The sequence below is a fragment of the Oryctolagus cuniculus genome, chromosome 19, assembly GCF_964237555.1.
Source record: "Oryctolagus cuniculus chromosome 19, mOryCun1.1, whole genome shotgun sequence".
NCBI lineage: Eukaryota > Metazoa > Chordata > Mammalia > Lagomorpha > Leporidae > Oryctolagus > Oryctolagus cuniculus.
This window is the reverse complement of record NC_091450.1, coordinates 19,152,504-19,160,716: the sequence shown is the minus strand read 5'-3', so window position 1 is coordinate 19,160,716 and position 8,213 is coordinate 19,152,504. Positions and strand designations below refer to the sequence as shown.

The following is an 8,213-nucleotide window of genomic DNA, read 5'->3' as shown; positions in this document are numbered from 1 at the left end:
AGTGAGACAAAATTCCCTTTTTAAAAATAGACTTTATTTATTTTTTTGAGCAGTTTTAGACTCATGGCTGAGTTGAGTGGAAAGTTTAGGGAGCTCCCATCTCCCCCTGCCCCCCACAGGTACGGCCTCTCCCACCACCAGCATCCTGTACCAGCGCAGTACGAGGGTGACAGTGGCTGAACCTACACCGAGCCACAGCATTATCACCCACATGCACTCCTGTGTTTTAGACACATGTATGGCAAATGTGTTCTCCACCTGCTTCACCTGTTCCAGAATGTTCGGTAGCTGGAATATTCAGTATGTGGCTTTTTCAGACTGCCTTCTTTCACTTAGTTCCTCTGTCTCCTTTCACGACTTGATAGCTCATTTCTTTCAGTGCTGAATATTATCCTGCTGTTACTTATCCACTCACCGAAGGACATCCTGATTGCTTCTAAGTCTGGCCAGTTATGAATAAAACTTAACCTCTGTGTGCAGCTTTTTGGGTGTGGGTGTGGATATAGAGTCTAAGAAGTGTCATTTGCTGGATCGTAAGCACATTTGGTGGTTTTGTAAACCCTAAAGCTACTTTAATTCGGGATTTCAGGACATTCTCTGATAGAGGTGGAGAATTGCCGTCCTGTAACACCGGAGGTGGAGATTGGTGGTGAGGGCAAGAGCGTGGCTGGTGTCTGCAGTGCAGTGTCGTGCCTGGAGACGCATGGGGGCCACCAGGGTAAAGCAGAAGTGCTCTCGCGCGGGAGAGGGGCTGCGCCACACTCACAGGAAGGCAGATCTTGGGCCATGTCCACCTGACACGCACAGAAGGAAACACAGCTGGCCCCAATCTTCGGTGTTACTTAAAACTGGAGGGGATCACATGTTGGGGCTTTTTTAACCCAGTAGAAAATAAAAAGCTCTTTGATTCAGGAAAATAAAAGACCCCAAGAGAGAAATTTCCCCTCTGCCACCTTGTTTCACAAGTTCCTGGAAACTCCCGTCAACAGCTCCTCAGAAAAGACATGCTGAGGAGAATGGTCCGACAGCACTCGCTCAAAGTGACATTTTTTAAAAACCATTTTTCTCAAAATAACCGACCTTTTGAGCCTTGAGAAATGAAACCGAGGCCTCTGAGTTAATCTGCAGTTTTGAAGGTTCGGCATCGGAACTGCTTGGCTGGTTGTTGGCAGGGTTGCAGGTTAAAGACCCTCAGACTCATACTCAACTCTGTCGGGCAGGTGGGAGGCATTGGGGGTCGCGTTCCTGCTGCACCACCGCATTATCTGCCTACCTCGGCTAGATGATTGAACCTGGATTTTCAACAGTAACATGGGAAAACCGTTACAAAGTCTCCACTAATACAAGCATTCTCCTTGGAAAGTTACCAACAAGATCCTGGAGAAGCCACTGCAGCCCCTTGGGATCCTTGCTTCCCGGCCCGGGGGTGGGATTCCAGCACTGCTCTGGATTAGCTTCCAGGGCGGGAAGACGATGATCAGCGCCAGTTTATCCTCTACCTACTTCTCTGCTCCACATCAGCTCTGTGCGGAGGCAGGGACAGTTTCCACTCCTTTTACAGTGTCGATGCGAAAAGGCATGTGGGGAAGCAGCTCATCCATCATCTTGCAGAGCCTTGCCCCTCTTCCCCAGCCAGCTCGGTGCGCCCGTGCTTGACTGAAGGAGCTGGGCTGTTCTCCAGGCTGAGCTTGGTGTGGGAGGGATGGAGAAGGGACCGAGAGGGTGTGTGGGGCGGAGTTGTGCAGCCAGCCGGCCTGGGAGCCTGCAGGCAACACTAAGCCCAGCAGGCTCTCCATCCTCCCAGGCTGGGCTCTCAGGTTTGCTGGCTAACATGAAATGGGCAGTGTTTGACAGGAGGACTGCTTCCCGAAAGCCAGGAAGTAGCCATTGCCCTTGCCTTTTCACAGGCCGGGAAACCGGGGCACACACAATCGGAGGTACTTGCCCTTGGTCTAACAGCTGCAAGAGGCCCCTGCAGATCCACACTCAGCCATCTCACCCCAGAGCCCTGGCTTTGGCCTGGCCCTTTCTCTTTCAGGGCTCCCCTCTGGAAGTGAGCCAGGGTGTCAGAAGGCCCCAGCACCCACCCCCCACAGGCCCCGGGATCCCCTGTAGGGACTCAGTCTTCCCACCTGCCGCCTGGGGGTATTAATATAAGACACCCCACGCACACGTGGTTGCAGGGGGCGGAGTTGTGGAATAAGGACCTACGTAAGCCGTAAGCCGCGTCCAGAGCCAGGCCAGGGTCTTCCCAGCTCCCTGAACCCACTCCCCCAAACGCTCTGGCCCGAAGCGGCCGGGAAGGCGTGGGACTGGGGGGTGCCCCAAGCGCAGGGGGTCCCCCGTTCGGGCCCGCGCGGGGTGCAGGGTGCCCTCCCCCGCACCGGCCGAGCCGAGAGGCCGCGAGGCACCATATTTAGTCAGCGGGAGCGGGCAGCCCCGGGCTGGTATGCGGCGCTGGGAATTCCTGCAGGAAGGAGCCCGCGCCTGCCCTTTTTGGGCTGTCTCCCGCCCCGCGCCCCGCGCCCGCCGCGCCCCGGGAGGGAGGACCGGCCCGGGAACCTCGGAGGCGGCCCGCGCGGGGAGCGGGGTCCCCGGCCTGGCCAGGGGCCAGCCCCCAGCCTGGACTTCCTTTTATGGCCTGTGTATGCTTGCGTGGGACAGCGCAAGGGGAGAGACCGGGAGAAGTCGGGGACCGAGGCCAGAGACAGCGACAGCGCCGTGCAGAGGGTCTTCCGAGGACCCTTCCAAACCCGACGTGGGAAGCCTGGCGAAAGGATGATTTTGGTGCAAAAAACCCCTGACATCCATGCCTCCGAGGGGTCTTGCAAAAAGTTCATATGGGAAACGCATGTTATGAAAAAGCGTGCATGGATCTCAATGTTCTTTTTCCCTCATTAAAATAAAGTCAGCTTTTAATTCCTTCTGGCCGTGAACTTTCTGAACGACCCTGGGACGCAGAGACCGAGGCACGAGCGGGAGAGCGAGGGGCCGCGATGGTGACCGAGGCAGTGAGAACCCCCCGGGGGCGCCCACGGGGCCCAGGGAGGCGCGCGGGGGAGGCCGCGTCCCCCAGGCCCGCAGCGCCCCCTCGGGCAGCGGGACCCGCCCGCGCTGTCCTGGGGTCCGGACGACCCGCCTGGCACGCGACCGCGTTATCCCCGCCCCCTCCTCTGTTTAGCAGTGCGGACCCCGCGGCTCGGGAAGGAGAGTGACTCGGCCAAGGTCTCGCGTGGGGCCGAGGTCGCGGCGGCCGGACCGCAAGTCGGGAAGGGCAGGCGCTGCCCCGGTGCGCACCCTGCCCGGCCTCGCACTTGGCCAAGTTCAGAAAATCCCCTTTCCCGACTCTTCCCTGCAGGCCCCGGGAGGGAGGTGCGCCAGTGTCCCCCCAGCGCGGGGAGCCGGAGGTTGCAGCCTGGGGTGCGACTCCGGGGCGAACTTCTCCAGTACCCCCGTTCTCTAGGGACTCGGAGCCCCAGAGACCGCCGCTGTCCCGGGGTCCGGGAGCACCCCGGGGACAGCGCTCTGGGCCAGGGCCAAAGCCGCACGCCTCGGGCCCTGCAGGGGGCGCTGCGGAGGGAGCGGCGCGAGACCCTCCCCCACCGCACCCCGTGGGCCGCCTCCCCCGTCCCACCCGCGGGCAGCTCCGGGTGTATAAAGAGCAGCGTCCGAGGCGCGCAGGGAGCCTTGGACGCCCCGGCCTGGGAGGTGTGCCAGACCCGCGCTCCCCGTCCAGTTTCTCCGCGCGCCCCCCACTTGGAGGTCTGTGAGTTGTGGAGCTCTTGCTGGGGCTGGTGGGGTGGTGGGGCTGAGGGTCCGCCAGGGGCTGGGGAGCTCTGAGGGTCTGTGCTTGGGACGTCTGTCTCAAGGATGGGGTGAGATGGGTGGGGCTCGACATTCTCCCCCCTCCCTCTCTCTCTCTCTTCCCCTCTAACCCAGCATTTCCTGTGCTTGTCACTGGGAAATACCACTTTGAGGATGCTTCTAAAAGATCCTACCGTGGGCCCAACTCCAGTTCCACTAGAATTTGCAGAAAAACCGCACTTTAAAAAAAATCAGCGGTCCCAGATGATTCTTGTTAGCGGTTGAATCCAGCAAATCCGCTGCCTTCCAAATTCCAGCTGATCTGGCCTTGATGCTTGTATTCTAGGAACACACACACACACACGGGAAAGAGGGCCACTGAGCTTCAGGATCACACAGGCAGGCAGGGCGGGCTCCACGTGGATCTGGAAGCACCACTTACTTATGCTGATAATGTGTTAAACCAGTTAAAAGCTGAGGGGCGCGTGTCCTGCTGAGAGGCGTGTGTTTCATCAGTCTGGGGGTTGTGTGTGTTGATAGCCAAGGGAGATAAGGTCCCTTATGCCACCGCTTGTTGATGACAGCCCACTTTTCTTCCTGACCCTTACAAATTAAAAAACAAAAATGAAAAAAAACCTTAAGCAGGCTGAGAGCCCTGCTAGTCGGGAGGATGCCAGCGTCTCTCTTTGCGTTCATGAGCTGCAGGTGCACCGGCTAAGACAGTGTGGGGATTTCCTGCAGAGCCCGGCCTCGCCTGCTGGAAGCTTTCTCCTCATCCAGGGAGCTGCTGGGGATCCTGCCGCTCCAGGAAAAGCCTGGCTTGCAGAGAAATGTTGAGAACCCCAAGGCAGGAAGCGGTTCCTTCTAGCATGAAGAAGCATAGTTTAGATTGGCTGCAAACTGGCCGGGATTCGGCACAGGGAAGGGAAGCTGTTAGTAAACTCTTCGGCACCTGTTATTTGTCCTTTGGTGAGGGCTTCTTCATTGGTTTGCTTTGCTTAAAGATACTGTTTCCAAATTGTTTCAGGACGGGGCTTTGCTGAAAGTCGGTTGGGTGGCAGGGTGTGAAATAAGTTGTGAGTTCTCGCAAGGAAGCACGGTGTTTGGTAGATGCCTTCCCATGGAGATAGCTACTGCTCATGGATGCTTGTGTGCCAGGCGCCATAGCAGCACTGATCTCATGGAATCGTAATTGCTCATGAGAGAGGTAATTGTCGTGCCTGCTTGGTCTAGAAGGCAGCTGAAGTTCAGAGAAGTTAAGCGACTTGCCCAGGGTCACACAGCTACCAAGTGGTGAAATGCGCTCCCTCATCTGCTGCATGCCAAGCTTGCACCCTTGACCCACCCTGTTTTTTTCTTTACCGTGGACAAAAGCTCCTTGCTGGAGTCAGATTTCTGGTGGGACCCAGTGCTCCCAGAGAAGTAAATATTTATCGTTGTCTTTTTGAAGAAAACATAAACTGACCTTTTGCAAAAGTAAAATAAAGTGCACTGCTTGTCCCTTGTGGGGGATGATGAGCTGGTTGGGGGCTGGCGACCTTAGGTGGGCTGTCGTCCAGAGAGTCCCCAAGGTGCGCCAGCTGGCCTCCAGGACTGGCCTGGTAAACACCATGTTTTTTTATTGTCACGTCTGAAATAGGCGTGCTATTCCGTACAAGGTATTTATCAGGGATTTATCGTGACTCTGCTTGTGGGAGGGCGGAGATGGAGCAAACATGCCCATTTATGGTAGTGTTTTCCATGAGGCCATCCTGGCCGCCCTCACCATTGCCCAGCCTTGCACAGCAGCCCCATGGGCCCTGCCCCTGCTGGAACCACTGGAGGAGACTCTAGGAGAGGACATTCGGGAAGAAACAGGAATTACATTTTCCTACCCTTCTCTTCTTTTGAGAAAAAAAATTATTTTTTGGTGTGTATGGAGGAGGTGGGGGTAGAATTGTCTCTTGCTTTCCACAGTGCACTGGATCCCAAACAGGTGGATTGTATGCTGTTGGCACCATTGCAGCTCGTTCTGAGACTGGATGTGCTTCCGATTTTTCTGGAAAACCAAGTGCAATGTTAAACCCATTAGAATCACGGAAGAGCACCAGTGAATTTCAGGATGAGCTACGCTGCCTTCCCCTAACCTCAGTTTGCCCCTCTGAGGAATGGGGTTAATGAGAAGAGCCGGTGGTGGCTGAGCATGCTTGCCAGGAACATGTTAAACCCTTCGTGGGCATTGTCTCGTTCAGTCTTCAGGATGACCCCGTGGAGCGGATGGCCTTGTTGCTGGACCTCATGTAGCGATGTGGAGTCTGAATGACTGGCTTAAGATAGCACCCACCAGCAGCGAAGGAAGACGGGGTTCTACAAACTGCGTTCTGTTACCTCCTGAGCCTGAAGGGTTGCCCTTGGGGGAGAGTTAGAGGAGATCAGTTGTCTGAAGGGTTCAGCTCAGCGCCTGGTCACTGGCGACCTTCCAACATGACCAGAGATGGCAAGGAGCTTGCTTGGGGCAGCGCAGCGAGTACTCGGTGGAACCAGACAGGCTCTTGGGTGACCTCTGCACAAAGGAGAGACTTGTTCCCAATTTGACTTTAGAGTCCTCTCTTTTCCTAGCCCAGTCCCTACCTGTAATACCGGAGTATGCGATGCCTTTTTTTTTTTTTTTTTTTTTTGGACACACAGAGTTAGACAGTAAGAGACAGAGAGAAAGGTCTTCCTTCGGTTGGTTCACTCCCCAGATGGCCACTACGGCCAGCACGCTGCACCGATCCCAAGCCAGGAGCCAGGTGCTTCCTCCTGGTCTCCCATGGGGTGCAGGGCCCAAGCACTTGGGCCATCCTCCACTGCCCTCCTGGGCCACAGCAAATAGCTGGACTGGAAGAGGAGCAACTAGGACTAGAACCTGGCGCCCTGACCGGGACTAGAACCCTGGGGTGCCGGCACCACAGGCAGAGGATTAGCCTAGTGAGCCGCGGCGCCGGCCGTGCCATTTATGTTAATAAATTCGCAATATTAATAAGCTGTGGGTTCTTGCCTAATATTCAGAGAAGGATTCTGGATACTGGCACAAATAAATGAGGCAGCATGATAAATTTTAAGCTTTTTATTTAATGAGAGAAATGCCTCTTAGAGTGAGGGCCCTGTCTAAGAAAGAGAATCTGGATTCACAGCGAGCATCAGGAGCCAGCCATGTGAAGGAGCACGCAGGCTGGAAGCATGGGGCGGGTGTCCCGAAGGCCGCGCGCCCGGGAGGTGCAAGGCAGCAAAGGCCACGAGGCTGGGCCCACCAAGTCCCAGGCCTTTAATCCACTTCCAAAGGGGAGTGGCTAATTAGTCTGATTGGCAGGTGGGCGCGCGGGTGTGGCCAGATAGGGGCATGAGGGCGTGGTCTTCCAGCTCGCAGACCTAATTATCCTGTATGCCAGCCTACAACACCTGGGCTCTAAGCAAGGCTGAGAAAGTTGTGCTCAGTTGCATCCAGGCATCTTTCCCTGTGGTTTTGATAACATCTGGGATCCGTGTGGGTCCCCCTCGTACCTGGAGGGGCACATCTGCCCAGGAGCCATTTGGTTGGCTGGCCTAGTGGGCCTTTCACCTCCAGGGGCTCCACCCTCTGCCCTTGACCTTAAGTGACCATGGCCACAGGAAGGAGGAAGGAGAGGGCTGAGGGCAGGCCGGGTGGGCATTGCAAGGAGCTCCAGTGTGTGTGTTGGGGAGGGGGGAGCAAGAAGGCGTGGAGGTATCTGACCTGCCTCTCCGAGGAGCAGCCCTCGTCAAGGTCACCGGGAAAGGGCCCTGGGACCTACGGCTCCCTCATGCACGCTTGGCCTGGCTGTGTTCAGGGCACAGTTGGCCCTGTACCCTGTGAGTTGCACATCTGTGATTAAAACAGCTGTGGCTCCCTGCACATCCTGCCCCTTTTCCTGAAAGGGACGTGAGCACCTGGCAGGGTTTGGTATCCTCTGGGGATCCTGCAACCAACTGCACTCAGATACCAAGGGCCAGCGCTGCCCAGGACCCCCTCCCCTGGGGAAACAGTAGATAATGCAGAATGTCCATGGGGCCCAGGGTCTCAGGCCACTGGGGGCCGCCGGAGGCATTGCCCGCTTGGATGGAGACTCACTCCCCACCTGCTCCCCTCCTCCGCATCGCCACCCACGATCGCCATTAGTCTGAGGGTTTCAAGAAGTTGGTGGGAAATGGAGTGAAAAGATTGTTTAAAATTTTTTTTTTTCTTTGAGAAACAGGGGAGAGAGAGAGAGAGGGAGAAAGAGAAAGAGAGAGGGAGGCTGCCATCCACTGGTTCACTCCCTAAAATGCCTCCCAAGTCCTGGCTGTGCTGAGACCAAAACTGAGAGCTGGCAACTCAATCTGGGTCTCCCACGTGGGTGGCAGGGACCCAGCGCCCCGAGCCATCACCACTG

At 56.4% G+C, this 8,213-nt stretch overlaps 1 protein-coding gene across 1 annotated transcript in view; it reads left to right on the top strand.

The window, feature by feature from the left end:
• Positions 1 to 3,683: 3,683 nt before the first annotated feature.
• MYH11 (myosin heavy chain 11) overlaps positions 3,684 to 8,213 on the top strand; it is a gene marked incomplete at its 3' end in the record, with an annotated part of 111,459 nt that continues 106,929 nt past the window's right edge. Inside the window, 1 exon segment of the mRNA NM_001082308.1 lies at positions 3,684 to 3,762.